Source organism: Schistocerca nitens, chromosome 2, assembly GCF_023898315.1.
Source record: "Schistocerca nitens isolate TAMUIC-IGC-003100 chromosome 2, iqSchNite1.1, whole genome shotgun sequence".
Lineage (NCBI taxonomy): Eukaryota > Metazoa > Arthropoda > Insecta > Orthoptera > Acrididae > Schistocerca > Schistocerca nitens.
In genome coordinates this window covers 1,166,904,102-1,166,921,204 of record NC_064615.1, presented here as the reverse complement: position 1 = coordinate 1,166,921,204, position 17,103 = coordinate 1,166,904,102, and the positions used below count along the sequence as shown (strand labels likewise).

At 42.9% G+C, this 17,103-nt stretch overlaps 1 protein-coding gene across 1 annotated transcript in view; it reads left to right on the top strand.

Annotated features, from left to right (window-relative positions):
• Window positions 1-17,103, top strand: part of LOC126235629 (Down syndrome cell adhesion molecule-like protein Dscam2) — a 197,811-nt gene that overhangs the window by 10,281 nt on the left and 170,427 nt on the right. The window lies entirely within an intron of this gene.

Sequence of the window (17,103 nt, the reverse complement as noted above, 5' to 3'; positions counted from 1 at the left end):
CCCTAGAACTTAGAACTACTTAAACCTAACTAACCTAAGGACAGCACACAACACCCAGCCATCACGAGGCAGAGAAAATCCCTGACCCCGCCGGGAATCGAACCCGGGAACCCGGGCGTGGGAAGCGAGAACGCTACCGCACGACCACGAGATGCGGGCACAAAATGGCTAAGCAGGGATGGCTAGAGGACAAATGTAAGGATGTAGAGGCTTATCTCACTAGGGGTAAGATAGATACTGCCTACAGGAAAATTAAAGAGACCTTTGGAGATAAGAGAACCACTTGTATGAACATCAAGAGCTCAGGTGGAAACCCAGTTCTAAGCAAAGAAGGGAAAGCAGAAAGGTTGAAGGAGTATATAGAGGGTCTATACAAGGGCGATGTACTTGAGGACAATATTATGGAAATGGAAGAGGATGTAGATGAAGATGAAATGGGAGATACGATACTGCGTGAAGAGTTTGACAGAGCACTGAAAGACCTGAGTCGAAACAAGGCTCCCGGAGTAGACAACATTCCATTAGAACTACTGACGGCCTTGGGAGAGCCAGTCATGACAAAACTCTACCATCTGGTGAGCAAGATGTATGAAACAGGTGAAATACCCTCAGACTTCAAGAAGAATATAATAATTCCAATCCCAAAGAAAGCAGGTGTTGACAGATGTGAAAATTACCGGACAATCAGTTTAATAAGCCACAGCTGCAAAATACTAACACGAATTCTTTACAGACGAATGGAAAAACTAGTAGAAGCCGGCCTCGGGTAAGATCAGTTTGGATTCCGTAGAAACACTGGAACACGTGAGGCAATACTGACCTTACGACTTATCTTAGAAGAAAGATTAAGGAAAGGCAAACCTACGTTTCTAGCATTTGTAGACTTAGAGAAAGCTTTTGACAATGTTGACTGGAGTACTCTCTTTCAAATTCTAAAGGTGGCAGGGGTAAAATACAGGGAGCGAAAGGCTATTTACAATTTGTACAGAAACCAGATGGCAGTTATAAGAGTCGAGGGACATGAAAGGGAAGCAGCGGTTTGGAAGGGAGTAAGACAGGGTTGTAGCCTCTCCCCGATGTTATTCAATCTGTATATTGAGCAAGCAGTAAAGGAAACAAAAGAAAAATTCGGAGTAGGTATTAAAATCCTTGGAGAAGAAATAAAAACTTTGAGGTTCGCCGATGACATTGTAATTCTGTCAGAGACAGCAAAAGACTTGGAAGAGCAGTTGAACGGAATGGATGGTGTCTTGAAGGGAGGATATAAGATGAACATCAACAAAAGCAAAACGAGGATAATGGAATATAGTCGAATTAAGTCGGGTGATGTTGAGGGTATTAGATTAGAAAATGAGACACTTAAAGTAGTAAAGGAGTTTTGTTATTTGGGGAGCAAAATAACTGATGATGGTCGAAGTAGAGAGGATATAAAATGTAGACTGGCAATGGCAAGGAAAGCGTTTCTGAAGAAGAGAAATTTGTTAACATCGAGTATAGATTTAAGTGTCAGGAAGTCATTTCTGAAAGTATTTGTATGGAGTGTAGCCATGTATGGAAGTGAAACATGGACGGTAAATAGTTTGGACAAGAAGAGAATAGAAGCTTTCGAAATGTGGTGCTACAGAAGAATGCTGAAGATTAGATGGGTAGATCACATAACTAATGAGGAGGTATTGAATAGGATTGGGGAGAAGAGAAGTTTGTGGCACAACTTGACCAGAAGAAGGGATCGGTTGGTAGGACATGTTCTGAGGCATCAAGGGATCACCAATTTAGTACTGGAGGGCATCGTGGAGGGTAAAAATCGTAGAGGGAGACCAAGAGTTGAATACACTAAGCAGATTCAGAAGGATGTAGGTTGCAGTAGGTACTGGGAGATGAAGAAGCTTGCACAGGATAGAGTAGCATGGAGAGCTGCATCAAACCAGTCTCAGGACTGAAGACTACAACAACAACAATGATATAGGCGTTCATACCTGGTGATGCTGTGTGAAAGTACAAAGTTAAAATGACATGTCTTGTGGGTGCTGCACTTTTTTATAAGCATGTGTGGTAAACACTGCAATATGACATTGTGCAGGCGCAGATAGCGCCTTGGCACGGTACTTTAGGGAGTGCTCCAGTCCAGTACCGTTACAACAGCGTGCGTTCAAGACGTTTGCCAGGCCACCACCATACTTGGCATGCCAAGAGAATACCACATGTGAAGGGTGGCTTTTAAATTTTTCGACCTAGAAACACGTAGGACTACACGTCGTATGTTAGCGAAAGATCTTGCCGCGAACAGGAGAAAACTGCGGTCTTACGTAAAATCGCTAGGCTGATGGAAGGATTCTGTTCAGTCATTCGTCGACCAGACTGGTGTGGCGATAGAAGAGGAGAAGTAAAGCAAAAGTTTATAATCTCGCTTTTAAAATGTCATTCAGTCTGCAGAATTTTACAGACATACCATCAGTTGACCACCGCAAAGAGTTGCGTATGGAGGACGTAGAAATAGGCATCCTTCGTATTGAGAAGCAAGTGAAAGAGTTGAATAAGTCTCCAAGCGGTTTTACACGCATTACAGCACTGACCCCTTGCATAGATTGTGTTTACTGCTAATCTCTCCGATAGTCCCAAGTAGCAAACAACAGGCGCTAGTGGCTCCCACAGGGCCGCCCATATTGTGCCAAGGCTATTCCGAGTTCGCTACAGAAATTTTGCTTGGAAGGTTTCAAACGTCCTCCACAGCCTCCCGATCTGTTCTCATGCGATTATGATAGTTTTGGAGCCCTGAAGAGAGACATTAGGGATTTGCTACGGAGGACCATGGACACCCCTGTGTAGAATCATGTTGCCGTAGGCAACTCCAAACATTTCTACATCAAGGCACTGATCGTCTTATCTCACAGTGGGATAAATATATTAACAGTTTGGCGATCCTTTCTAAGTAATAAACACTTACTTTTTTCCATCTGATTCGCTTTCATTTGTTTTCCCTTAACATTAAGCGTGAAAGAACGGACCAACGAAATTACAGTCGTCGGTTTGCTGCAGAATTCTTGAAAATCTTCGAAGTTCTAATATAATAAATTTCTTTGAGACAGGAAACCTTCTGTGCACAGACTACACTAAACTCCGCCTGAACAGCCATGAAGGCCCAACGGTACCGACCGGACGCCGTGTCATCCCAGCCCACAGGCGTCGCTAGATGCTGATATGGAGGTGCACGTGGTCAGCACACCGCTCTCCCGGCTGTATGTCAGTTCCCGAGACCTGAGCCGCTACTTCTCAATCAAGCAGCTCCTCAGTTTGCCTCACAAGGGCTGAGTGCACCCGCTTGCGAACAGCGCTCTGTAGACTGGATGGTCACCCACCCAAGTGCTAGCCCAGACCGACAGGTCGCAGTAGTATCGCGTACACGAGGTATAATATGGCAGTGCATTAATATTATGGACAGCTGTAGAGCCAGGATGGTTCATTACATCTGCTGGGTACTTCAGATGAGTTGTTGAGTCAGTGCTGCTGGGTCGAGTTTCTGCACTATGCCGGGTAAAAGAAGGTCCAACTTGATAGTAGGATGTATCCCACGACTTTCGTCACCAAAGTGTAAGTGTTTTAACAATTCCTTTGATCTAATAATAGATCTAAAATTGCACTGCTGTAAGTTTTGCGTGCTGCAACTTTACCTAGAGATAATGGTATAATAATGCTTCGTTTGCGCTCATACAACGCGCACAGGTTATGGCCACTAGATACTGCATTTTTTGAGACACTTGCCACTTCTTACGACCAAGCAGCTGGAAAATCGCACGAAAACGTCAGTCAGACAAGAAATGCTCAACTGTTGGGATACTCCGATGGCAACGCTGTGGCCGTACAAACTGCGATCGGTGGGCTCTTCAATACTGCAAGCTGGCCACTACACCAATACACTTTTCGGTATTCGGACTTCGTGCCGACTATATAGAATCCATAATCAGAAGTGATGAAGAAAAAATGAGTGAACAGACAAGTCAAGAACTGCCAGGAAAATCAAGGCAAACTAATGGAAATTTTGCACTCCTGAATCTTTCAACTCTCACAGAACAATCCCGCAGTAGAGGAGTGTCACAAGAACCACAAGATAGATCTGCTCCCCTAACTCTGTAAAAAAAGAATAAAAAGTAGAGCAACATCGACTGCTGTTGATATTGAAATTCTCGTCCTTGGCAAAGAATCTGAGAAAAACAAAAGTAGGTATAACAAAAGTAAAACTGCCAAAACCAGAAGTGGCGATGTTTCTTCAAGCTGGTTCTGCAAGATCTGCGAAGTCGAGCAGGACGAAGAAATTATTACGTTCCTCAAATGTTGTGTGGTTCCAAACCCAGTGCACCAATGGAAGTCCGAGAGAAAAAATGAGTATTTTACTGTTATAGCTGTAAGCACCTGTGGTCTGGGGGTCGCAGCCTGCTTTCGGCAGTGGTGAAGCCAGAACGCTTAGTTTGCGTCTCGCCTGTTGTGCCGCTTGCGAGCAAGTGGCCATTTCTTTACTTCCATGTAGCGGCTTGTCCCCGTGTCCGAATTTACCGACTATCATGGCATTTTCCTATCGCCAAGTCACGATTAAATTAACGCTTCCGTAGGATCACGAATGACCCAGAGCGTATGAAGTGAACGGTTTATACGGACGAAATGCGTCTCCCGCCGCAAGATGTTCGCGAAATTCATGTTTCGATCCTTAGTGCTACTGTGTACACAAAGCTGGCGAATGACGAGTTGTGCGCCGACGTTGTACGGCGCAATGCTAACGATCTCAAGTTCCAATACTGTGTCGGGCATATAAGGACTGTCGTGGTTCATCACGCTGGTTTTGGCCTCCGACATTGCGGGTTTTCGAACTCCAGTTTGTGGTGCCGTCGTCAGTCACGCTGCTGAAACGTAGAAGACGTTAGAAACCTGCTGCGTCCTCAGTGGCGTCCGCTCGGCTCCCTCGCCATCACAGTGATGTGCCCCTCCACAGGGGCCTAACAAAGGAGCTCCCTGCGCTTCCCCCGTGTTTACGTCACCTCTCTTTCTGGCGATGGCAGCTTTTCAGACTTGTAGCGTAGCCACAGTCAGTGTCAATATCATTCACGTTCGCCACAGTCTGGCCCCACTCGTTGGCGTTTCCCTCCTTCAGGAGTTGCACATTGCAACCTTTTCTGTTCCCTATGGTTTTACATGTCACCCATGTTTCCCCTACTGGTAGGGTGGTTCCCGTCCTCCTATGTGACAGTATCCTCTTTGATACAGTTGCCTATTCAAACGCCCAGCTTATTCCGCAGGACAGGACAGGTAGTTTAAATTGTCGTTCAGATGGTTCAAATGGCTCTGAGCAGTATGGGACTTAACATCTGAGGTCATCAGTCCCCTAGAACTTAGAACTACTTAAACCTAACTAACCTAAGGACATCACACACATCCATGCCAGAGGCAGGATTCGAACCTGCGACCGTAGCGGTCGCGCTGTTCCAGACTGAAGCGCCTAGGACCACTCGGCCGCAGTGGAAAGCTTTTAAAGTGTGGAAAGGGGTCAAAATAAGCGGCTGTCAGTTACACTCGAACATACAACTTTATTATTTGATCAAACATTACAAGAGCCAAAAAAAAAAAAAAAAAAAAAATTTTACGCACAGCTTTAATCTTTGGGACTTAATTACCAGCTGAAAGCCACTTTAATTTAAAATGGCAAAAGGCCAATAACTTAAAACATAAGCTTAATCAGAAATTTAAAACGCAAGCCCTATCTTACAAGCTCTTTATTTCGGCTGAACGCCCAAAGAATCTGAGATTTTCAGAGCAAAATTCAAAATCGGCTGAAAGGCCAACACTTAAGGATAAACAACATTACTTCACAAAAAAACGGCCATACATACAACACCTCTTAATTAGGCAAAACTCAACCAAAACAGAAATTTAAAAGGCCAAACCTTATCTTAAAACAGTTCTTTAGTTAGGGTTAAGGCCCACAGAATGAGACACTTCAAGAGAAAACAAGTTAAATTCAAATCGGCTGAAGGCCTAACACTTAAAACTCCATAACATTAATTATTTTTTTAAAATACCAAAGTCCTTACGTGAAACAGTTCTTTAATTTAGGCTGAAGGCCTTAAGAACAAACAACTCAAACTCAAAATCGGCTGAAGGCCTTAAGAGCAAACAACTCAAACTCAAAATCGGCTGAAGGCCCAACACTTAAAAATCAACAATATTAAACAAATTTTAATGCCAGAGGCCTTACGTGAAACAGTTCTCTGAACTAGGGTGAAAGCCTTAAGAGCAAACCACCTCAAACTCAAAATCGGCTGAAGTCTCAACACTTAAAATTCAACAACATTAAAATCTTTAAAATGCCAAAGGTCTTACGTGAAACGGTTCTTTAAATTAGGCTGAAGGCCTAAAGAATCTTACACCTTAACGGCAAAACAACCTTAATTTCTTTTTAAACAAATTGGTTAGAAGCAACACAAGTACAAACAACAAGAACAAACAAAAAAGGTAGTACACCCAAGGGCGCTCAGATGTTCGAGGGGTCGGCCTGGAATTCAGACACTAACGCTCGCTTAGGTGAGACAGGCAGTCGGGTCAACCACTCACGATCCGACGACAACCCGACCGACCGACAGTCAACGGACCCACCGACAAGATAAGTTCCACTTCACCTGGCCAGGGCACAACAGGGAGTTCAATGGAACAACGTAGAAGATATTGGCGCCTGCAACCAATCATACGTGGAACTGTCAAACTACGAGCATATCGTGCTGGATAGCAACTACACGATGAGGAAACTACACTGTCTGAAATTTACGTCAACGGCCAGCGCAGGTAACCGGAATGTTAATGGCCACAAGGCAAAAGTCTCCGCTGGTGCACTTCAGTGCAAATAACCAAATACAGTGAAACTCCACTGGAGGGTGGCTAGAATTTTCCTACTTGAAAATCACGTTGTTGCTCGTGGGAATATCCCAACAGCCGACAACGAACTGTAAAAGACACAATGTGAACAGTCTTGACTTGTTGGTAGATTAAATCCAAACTCAACTTTCGTGTCCAGGGTCGGTGAGCCACGGACCTCATATCAATGGGAACAGCCCCACGCACTCCGACACTGCGTAGATACCGCCAGAGGCCCCGGCCAAACTACGTCCTGTGGAGAATTCATCGCTGCTCCACGCCAACCGACCGACTCCCAGGTCCGGAAACGGTGAAAAGACCAAATATACGTCAGCTGATGAGACGACCAACCAAACTATCAACCAACGGTCGTCCTGCTCCAATCCCCCTCCATCGGACAGTTCATGTGTGTCGCCAGCGGTCGGCGAGCACTGGCTGTCGGCGCCTCACCGGCGCTCCATCCTCGACTTCAGTGCTGCTGCGTCCCGACTGCACTGTTGGTCCAACAGACTGTCAGACACACGACGACCCGGAAATACTATCGGTCGCTCCACCGATGGTACAACAGTGCACTTTTCGATACGTGGTGCTGCTGCCGCTCGCGGTCAAGTAAGGCAGTAAGTTAGTGATGCCAGTAAATGGAATAAGAAAACGAGGCCGCAGTACCGTAATAGAAGATGACAATGAATAAATGGCATGAACACGAGCCCTGATACCAGAGGTAAATGCTCTCGTGTTTGATGGATTCAGAATCACCGGCATCTATGTGTCATTTGGTTTTAGTCGCTGCTGAGGACGTTCCACTTGTCCAAAACAGTCATGCCTCTTTTCCTGGGTTGTCTGGATGTATTAATCATGGGAGCCGATTTCAACTCCATCCAGGTACCCAAGGACCAACTACACGTCACTCTCCGTGAGTGGTGCTAGCGACAATTATCCAGCACTTCAACACTGTGGATGCCTGGGAGCATGTTCATGGTTATCATCCGAAGTTTACGTATTTCACTAGACATTCTTCAAGCCGCCACCGTCGTGTTTACATCTTATGTGATATCGTCAGTGGGGTGCAGGCTGCTGAAGTCTAGGTCTTTGCATTCTCTGATAGTGATGGATATACATGTGCCATCAGTCTCTGCCGCCAAGGGGTGTGGTGTGGCAGTGGACCATGGAAATTTAACATGATCCACCTTACTTCTCCCAACTGCCGGCAGCTCCTCGACACCACGTGGATAACTTTGTCTTTGTCGTCGACGCCGTCTTGCATATCAGTGTGCCCTGTCGTGATGGGTGCTCTGTGCAAAGGCAGCCTCTCCCCCCCCCCCGCCACCTCCCTCCCCCCCCCCCCCCCGCTCCACACAAGGTCTTGATTGGTTACGGAATGGAGGTCGTGGCTCAATAGCAACGAACCCAGGATCTCACAATTCTTTGATAGTGAATCATGCCAGGCCGGCCGCTGGTGGCCGAGCGGTTCTAGGCGCTTCAGTCTGGAACCGCGCGACCGCTACGGTCGCAGGTTCTAATCCTGCCTCGGGCATGGACATGTGTGTGATGTCCTTAGGTTAGTTAGGTTTAAGTAGTTCTGAGTTCTAGGGGACTGATGACCTGAGATGTTAAGTCCCATAGTACTCAGAGCCATTTTTGAATCATGCCAAGGTGTAGCTCACATCCCTCTCTCGCCATCGCAGGAGCGTCCATGTATGTATCATGTCATAGAAGGACAGTGAATGCACGCACATTACGTTGTGCAATATTCTGATGTCGCCATCCTGTGGACATTATGGAGGTCTCCAAACTCTCCTTTGGCTTGGTTCGTGGGGATGCAGCGATGTCCACGTCACAGGCGAGGAAGTCCTTGATGCTATCCAGGCGGGTTCTAAGAACAAGTTGCCTGGCCCTGAAGGCCTTCCACTGGAGTTTTATCGGAATTTCGTCCTCGGCGCCAACGTGGACAGCAATTTGTGAGGACCTTATGCCACTTCTCGTGCAGATCCCAGATGGTTTCCTCGATGGTCTCCTCATGCACACCCACGAACATGCGACTACCACTCCCTCACGTTGCTCAAGAGCGACACAAAGATCTTTAGCAGGCTGTTGGCTGCACAGCTTGATTGGACAGCCCAGACTTCTTTGGGAGGTGCCAATAAAAACCATCCTGCCCTCGGTCGCTATCAGGTCATAATTGCTCTTGCTCACGCTCATCATATGCCTTGACTTCTAACAGGAGTTCGATCGGGGCGATCACGACTACCTGGAAAGAGTACTCCGCAATATGAGGTACCCTGATACTACCACTGACGTCGTAGTGCGTCTTCTTCGTGTACTCTGCAATGACCATATCACTACTGCCATATTAATCCACCATTCGGAACACCAAAACTTTCCTTTCTCAATATCGTTCTATGGTTTCGCCACGGAACCATTTCGCTGCGGCCTCTGGGGTGATTTTCGGTGGCCATGTATTCATCTGTACTGCATATGCGCATGACCTCGTTATCGTTCTTCATAGCATTGCTGAAGTCACGGTGTTATTGGCATGGGTTATCAGCTATGGCGAAACTTCTGGTAGTTGCCGAGAGTCGTGGAAATAGGTGTGGGGCTTCCCGCGGACAGCACTGCTCCACTGCGTGTAGTTGCTGCTATCGAGTGCTTAGGACTTGATTTCACAAGTGATCTGTGGCGCGCCATTGCCCTCAACTGACGGCGCCTACTGTCCCACATATGAGCTGGGCTCCTAGATCAACGTTTACGATCCCCTAATCTTCTGCCACATTGTCTAGGGGTAGCGTCTTTGATTCATAATCAAAACGTCTTCAGTCCCGGGTTCGATCCCCGCCACTGCCTACATTCTGATAAATAATAAGCATTGGCGGCCGAAGACTTCCGGCATAAGAAGTCAGCCTCATTCTGCCAACGGCCTTGTCAAAGAGGGCGGAGGAGCGAATAGAGGTTCAGGGCACTCTCTTGTCCTAGGGGTGGGAAATTGCCCCTAAAGGCGGAAGAATCAGCAATGATCAACGACATGAGGATGCAGAAGGCAATGGAAACCACTGCATTAAGGACATGTAACGTGTATCCACAGGACATGTGGCCTGTAATTGAAGAAGTGTCATGATGATCTCTCCATTGGCAAAAGATTCCGGAATAGTCCCCCATTCGGATCTCCGGGAGGGGACTGCCAAGGGGGAGGTTACCATGAGAAAAAGATTGAATAATCAACGAAAGGATAACGTTCGGGGCGTGGAATGTCAGAAGTATGAACGTGGTAGGGAACATAGAAAATCTGAAAAGGGAAATTCTAAGAGTCAGTCTAGATATAATGAACTGAAATGGAAGCAATGAAAGGGTTTTTGGTCAAAATATAGGGTAATATCAACACCTGCCGATAATCATATAACGGGAGTAGGAACTGTTATGAATAGTGAAGTAGGGCGGAGAGTGAGCTACTGTGAACAGTTCAGCATGTAAATGGAGATAAAAACTAATAGCCATGGGAGACTAGAGTGTGGTTGTGGGGGGAAGAGTAGAGCAAAGGGTTACGAGGAATATGTGCTTGGTAGTAGGAACGAGAGAGGAGAAAGACTAATTGAGTTCTGGAATAAATATCAGTAAGCAATAGCGAATCTCTGTTCAAGACTCAGCAGAGGAGGAGGTATACTTGGAAACGGCCAGGATATATGGGATAATTGAGTTAGATTATACCAGGGTCAGGCGGAGATTCAGAAATCAGATATTAGATTGTAAGGTGTATCCAGGTGCAGATAACTAGCCAGGAAGAATCAGTGGGATTTTTTGTCATCAGTCCTCTGACTGATAAGGTAAGGAATGAGGAGGTTCTGCGCAGAATCAGAGTGGAAAACAAGAAGAAGAGGCCGGATGATAGGACATCGATTAAGACATCAGGGAGTAGCTTCCATGGTACAAAAGGGAGCTGCAGAGTGAAAAGGCTGTAGAGGAAGACAGAAACTGGAATACATCCTGCAAATAATTCGGCATGTGGCTTCTAGGTGCTGCTCTGAGATGAAGAGACTGGCACAGTAGAGGAATAGTGGAGGGCCGCATCGAACTATACTGATGACAAACAAAACAAAAAAAGTCACACTTCTTTGCGCACTGATTTTTCCTCACTAGTGTCTTAAGCTTCAGCCTATTCTTCATCATTATTAAATTGTGATCCGAGTCTATATAATCTCCTGGGTACACCTTACAGTCCACTACCCAATTTAGAAATGTGTAACTGTGTAAGTACATTCAGTATTTAAGTTAATTTTGCTTGCCTTATTTACTCAATATATACGTCTCTCAGTGAAATACGGTCCTTTGTCGCGTCCTATCTGAATTCACAGTTACTATTAGGAAACGCTCTCGAAGGTTTATTTATTCAATGATTGGCGGCTGCTACTAAGCAGTAGGCTTGTTTTGTAGCCATGTGAGATTTACAAATATTTCTTTATTGAACAGAACAAAATATGATATATTTATAATTTTCTTCGTCTAACGATTATTTGATAACTATTTTGAGTTTTCATTTTACTTATTAAGAAAAGAGTAGTCGAAGCAATTATTGCGAAATTATCTTTGTGTTTCGTGTACGACTAACGTTGTTGATATGTTGATGTACATAGGGCCTAATGACGGCGTAGGGTAGCACCGAATCCGGTCGCAATGAATAAAGCAATTTTAAAAACACACGGCTGAAGGTAGTTCTACCCATCTTCACATACTCAGGACATGTACTCCACCCAGAAAGAAGCTCGGTTCAAAAACACTTGTTGGACAAATTGTTGGATAACGCTCGTCAGTCTGGGATCGTACAGGATGGGACTGATAGACGAAACAGAGAAGATCCAAAGAAGAAAATTGCGCTTCGTTACAGGCTGATATAGTGAGCATGAAATGGTTATGGACATGATCAGCCAACTCAAATGACAGACACTGCAGGACAGGACATCCGCATCACGGCGTTGTTTATTGTTAAAGAATAGAGAGCGTAAGTTCCCTGTAAAGCCATCCATATATTGCGTCCTCTAACGTAGATTTCGTTATAATGGAGGTAAAATTACAGTGATTTGAGCGCACACAGAGACATACCAACAACCATTCTTTCCAAGAAACATACGCGAATGGCAGAGGAAGAGACAACACTGGTACGCCCCACCGCACACCGGAAGATTCCTTGCAGACTAATGATGTAGAAATAGATGTAGATATATTTTGACTCCAACATCATTAAGTAAGCTATAGAATTTGCAGCCAAGGTAACTTTTCAATTTATCTGGACAAATTTCCGCTTTCAGTTTTATATAGCCACAATAAAAAAAAATTAAAAAAATAAAAGCAGCGTCACAGATTGCGTTCACTGTTCTTGGCCAAGCGTCCTTTGTAAGGATGCTTCGTTAAAACCCGACGATATATGTAGAGCCGAAAGTAATAACCTGCCTAAATAAATTAAAATGAGAACTAGATTGCAAATTAGATAACAAAGTAACGAGAATTCTTAAATGGTTAAAGTGATCCCATTTCATAACGCAGCATTATTCTCATTTTGAACTGAGTTGTGAACTGTTAATAACGAATTTAATAGGAACTGTGAAGACAGTTCTTGAAAGAAATAGTCACGAAAAATTATTGTAGGCGCAGAGGATTTTGAATTATCCTACAAAATATCAGGCGAAGTATAATGCCTGCCTCAGATAGATGGGACGTGCTGATGTGACTTTAGAAATTAAACAAAAATTGTATTTAACCTTAACTATTGAGCAGAATATCTGGCTATTAAATAAGCCGTAACGTGGTTATTAGCTCTGGGCGGCATTTTCAGGGGGTGCCAAATTCATATTCATGAAGAAAAAATAAAACCTTGTTTCACAAAGGGCCTAGCATCCAGCTCACGTTGGTCTATCGATTATTCATATGATTTGTAAACGCATCCCTGTTTGTTTCTGAACATTCTTAGTTGATTTCTGAACGAATAATAAGTTGAAATTTGAATGCCTGCATAGCTTACGTGATGTGTCTGCCAGGGAAATCCCCGTCCCATCAAGAAGTAAAAAACTCTGCCACAGACAAAAGAGAAAGAGGGTATACGAGCTGAGCCGAATAAACCCGAAGGGGTAGATAACAATCGCTTTTTCTTTACGTGGTTGAGTGGGTGCCCAGATGATAGCGTAGTTATATTAACTAGCAAAATCCATAGATTCAGATTAGCAGAGTGGAAATAAACGACTAACATTAATAAGAAGTAAGAAGGATTACATATTGTCTTCTTGGTGTAACCAAGAAAATGAAATTTTGACAGAAAAGTTTTGAAAGATCGCTACACTACTAAAGGCCAGTTGTACAGTCCCCGGTTAGCAGCCGCTTTAACTTCTATTCTCTGAATAGAGAGGAAAACGCGTTGTACGAACACGTAATAACGCCTAACCCGGAGAATAAAAGCGGGTTAACTGAACCGGTGGTTCTGGTAGGATTAGCGAAGTCAACTGGAGAATAATTTTTGATAATGGCAGAAATAGTAACAGAATAAGTGATGACAACATTGTTTGTTAGGCCAAGGAAGGAAAAGAAACAGTGACGTCACACAAATTACATGGATGAATATGATGGTTCCAAATTGATATAAAAATTTAGTACTGCTACTACGTTTCGATAACATGCTTCAGAAACTGCAGCGTATGAATGAACTGAAAAAATATTTCCTAACAAAAATTTTTTTGCTTGTGTAGGCCTACTATGCATTCGTTATTGGTACTTCATGAATTGTATTCTGCCGTGTTATTTATGTAAATATGGTACATTAGTGCCAAAACAGTCTAGCTTATTTGCCGTGTGTTACAATTGCTGCAACATTAGAAAAGCCTGTTTCATTTTATCTTGCAGACAGTTTCAAAACAGACGTAATCAAATCAAGAAACAAATCTTGGGTGCTACTCATATTAACAGCTTTTTCAGTGTTAATAAATGACATTTTGGTTTTTCATATAGGAAAATCTTTTGCGAACTTTGATGAGGTAAAAGATTTTTTCACAGAAAAGGAAGCACGCCGTGTAAATCTGTAGCAAGGTTAGAGAGATAAAATGCCGGAATCTAAGGATTGAAGAAATGTGTACTGTCTTACTTGCCCTTTGTCTGTACTGGTTTTATATTTCCTATATTTAATTTTATGTCACACAAAACGGAAAATTATTAGCTAATAGGCAATAAAGAGTGCAAATTTTGTGAAGAGTTCTGATTCCCCCGGTTACAAATAATCCCACCTAGTATTAATTGATTTCTTTTAAGCGGGACAGATGTCAAACTGGCCGACGGAGAATAGGAGAGGCATCACAGGACATTTGATTTCCATGTCCTGAATATAGATTTGATGGCTTCCATTACAAAATATATACTTTTGAATTCCAAAAAAATGTGTGTGAATTACTGAGGGACGAAACTGCTAAGGTCATCGATCCCTAGACTTACACACTGCTTAAACTAACTTACCCTAAGGACAACACACACAACTGTGTCCGAGGGAGAACTCGAACCTCCGGCGGTTTGGCAAATCGTCAAATCGTGACATGGCGCCTCTAACCGCGCGGCCAATCCACGCGGCATTTGAATTCCACATAGACAAATTCAATGACGTGCAGTAGAAGAATGCTGTGTGAAGAGAAGGGGCACTGCACTTTGGCACACTTAAGACCAAATAGCACGTCGTAAATTTTCTCGAGCGTATGTGTTTTATGGGGAGCCGGAACGATGAAAATGACAAAATTAAGGTTTTTTGGTTTCTTCCATTATAAAATTATTTGGAGTTTTCTGAATAAAACAAATCACGTTTCACACTTCTAAGTGAATTCTAAGTGTGTTTTTTATCGCTGCAAATTTGACGCGCCGCGTATACGGTTGTAGCGACTTGGTGTGTCGCCTCTGACGACGCAGCTCGCTGGCTGCAATTAGGGTATCTTTGCGGAATTAGACAGTGTTTTGTTTTCCAACGTTGCATGGCTTTATCTCTGTGACAAGTGACTATTCATATCGGTAAACATAAACGCTATCAGTGTGTGTTGACTTGTGGAGTTTGCTTTGTGTTGTTTAGCTGTTCAGTTTTGCGTACTTGACAAATTTTGCTCTTTTTACGTATTTGGTTTGTGGATATCAATATGTCCCGTTTCAGCAATCGAGTGTTTAAGAAAAGACACAATGAGTGGAAGAAGAAATCTTTTGTTGTTTCGAAGGGAGATCCTGCTCAGACTGCTTCACCAACCACTCCAAAAGAATGTGATAGAACTTCTTCCAGCAAGAAACTTTGTGACAGCAAAGAAATATTTGAAAACTATGAAAGTGACAGTAATTATGTGAATTAAATAATTAACACTTACTTGCTCTCTAATATTTTGAAACATACCGTATTATGCTAAGTTTGCAAAGAAAGAGGACTGGAATTGAAAATAACTTCACACATTAGTTTGGCATGTAAAATGTCATTGAAGTGTAACAAATGTGCTGCAGAAGTTTCGTTTTCTAATTCCTACAGTATTCCCCGTAGTGGTAATAGAAGGTGTATGATATAAATGTTAGGCTAGTGTATGGCTTGCGTTGCATTGGCAAGGGCAGTACTGCAGGAACAATGTTATGTGGAATTATGAACTTGGCAAAACCACCAACCAAGTTTGGATTTTATAATGAATTGGTGGGATCTTCTGTTGAAGATTTTGCTCAAGCAACAATGAAGTAAGCAGTTGAAGAAGCTGTGACAGATAATGGGAATTGTAGAGATTTAACTGTTGCTTTAAATGGATCATGGCAACGTATAGGTCATAAATCTCTAAATTGAGTTGTGACAGCTGCCAGTGCAGACAGTTGCAAAGTAATTGATATTGCTATTCTCTCAAAACATTGTAGATGTAACGGCAATACCAAGGACGAACATAGTGAAAGTTGTGAAGCAAATTTTCACAGCAAGAGTGAAGCGATGGAAGTAGAGAGAGTGAAAGCAATATTTTCCAGATCACTCCAGTGGCATTATGTACGATACACTAACTATCTTGAAGATGGTGATTCTAAGGGATTTAAAGCTGTAGGGGAACTCAAACCTTATGGCAATGAAATTCACATTAAAAAACAGCAGGGCATTGGACATGTACAAAAGCATGGGGGCTCGCTTGCGCAAACTGAAGCAGACATTAGGATCCCAGAAGCTTATTGATGGTAGGACCCTTGGAGGAAGAGGAAGATTAACAGATGAAGTAATTGATAGATTGCAGTGGTATTATGGGTGTGCAATTAGGCAAAATACAAGAAGCATTGAGTATATGAGGAGAGCAGTATGGGCTAATTTTTTATACTGCATCAACAAATGAGCACCGAGAACATGCGCTGTGCCCCACAGGTGTAAGTACCAAACAGGAAAGGAATATGCCCATAAAAAAATTTCGCCAAATGCTGTAATTGATTTAATTAAGCCCATATTCAGAGATTTATCACAGCCAAGTTTATTGGAAAAGTGTTTACATGGGAAAACACAAAATCCAAATGAAAGTGTAAATAATTTAATTTGGATTAGGATTCCCAAAAGAGTGTTTGTACAGATAAAAACATGGCATTTTGGAAGGCTATGATGCAGTGGCAACATACAATGAAGCAAAAATTATCAAATGTGATGTGCTGAAACGTTTAGGTTTCCAATCAGGACACAACACCATTTCCACAATGCGCCTAATTGTTGAAGAAAGACTAAAAGGTGCAGGAAGAAGAGACAAAAGCCTACAACACGCAGTAAAAGGAAATAAAAGACCAGTGAAAAGGTAACTAACACTGGAAAAAGAAGAGGATACTGATAATGCATCATATGGGGCAGGAATGTATTAAAAAACTGTGGAAGCTATTTCCCATAACTATAAAATTTTCATCTTTGAGGAACATTTTCTCAAAAACTGCTGAAAGTATATCAATGAAATTTATATACAATATTGTTTACTTCTTTTCCTTCATTTTTATAACAAATTGTAAAAAAAATTGGTATAATTCAAGAGTTATAGAAGAAAAGGTGCAAAATTTTAGAGAAAAAAATAAGCATCTGTTTAAAAAAGTTGTAAAACAAAAACCAAGCATGGCATTATGACATTGTAGACAAATATACACTGAACATGTAGTCCAAATTTCAGAGCAATAATGTTTAATTGTTTTAAAAAAAATGTTCCTTCCATTTGCTAAAATTAACATGGAGGA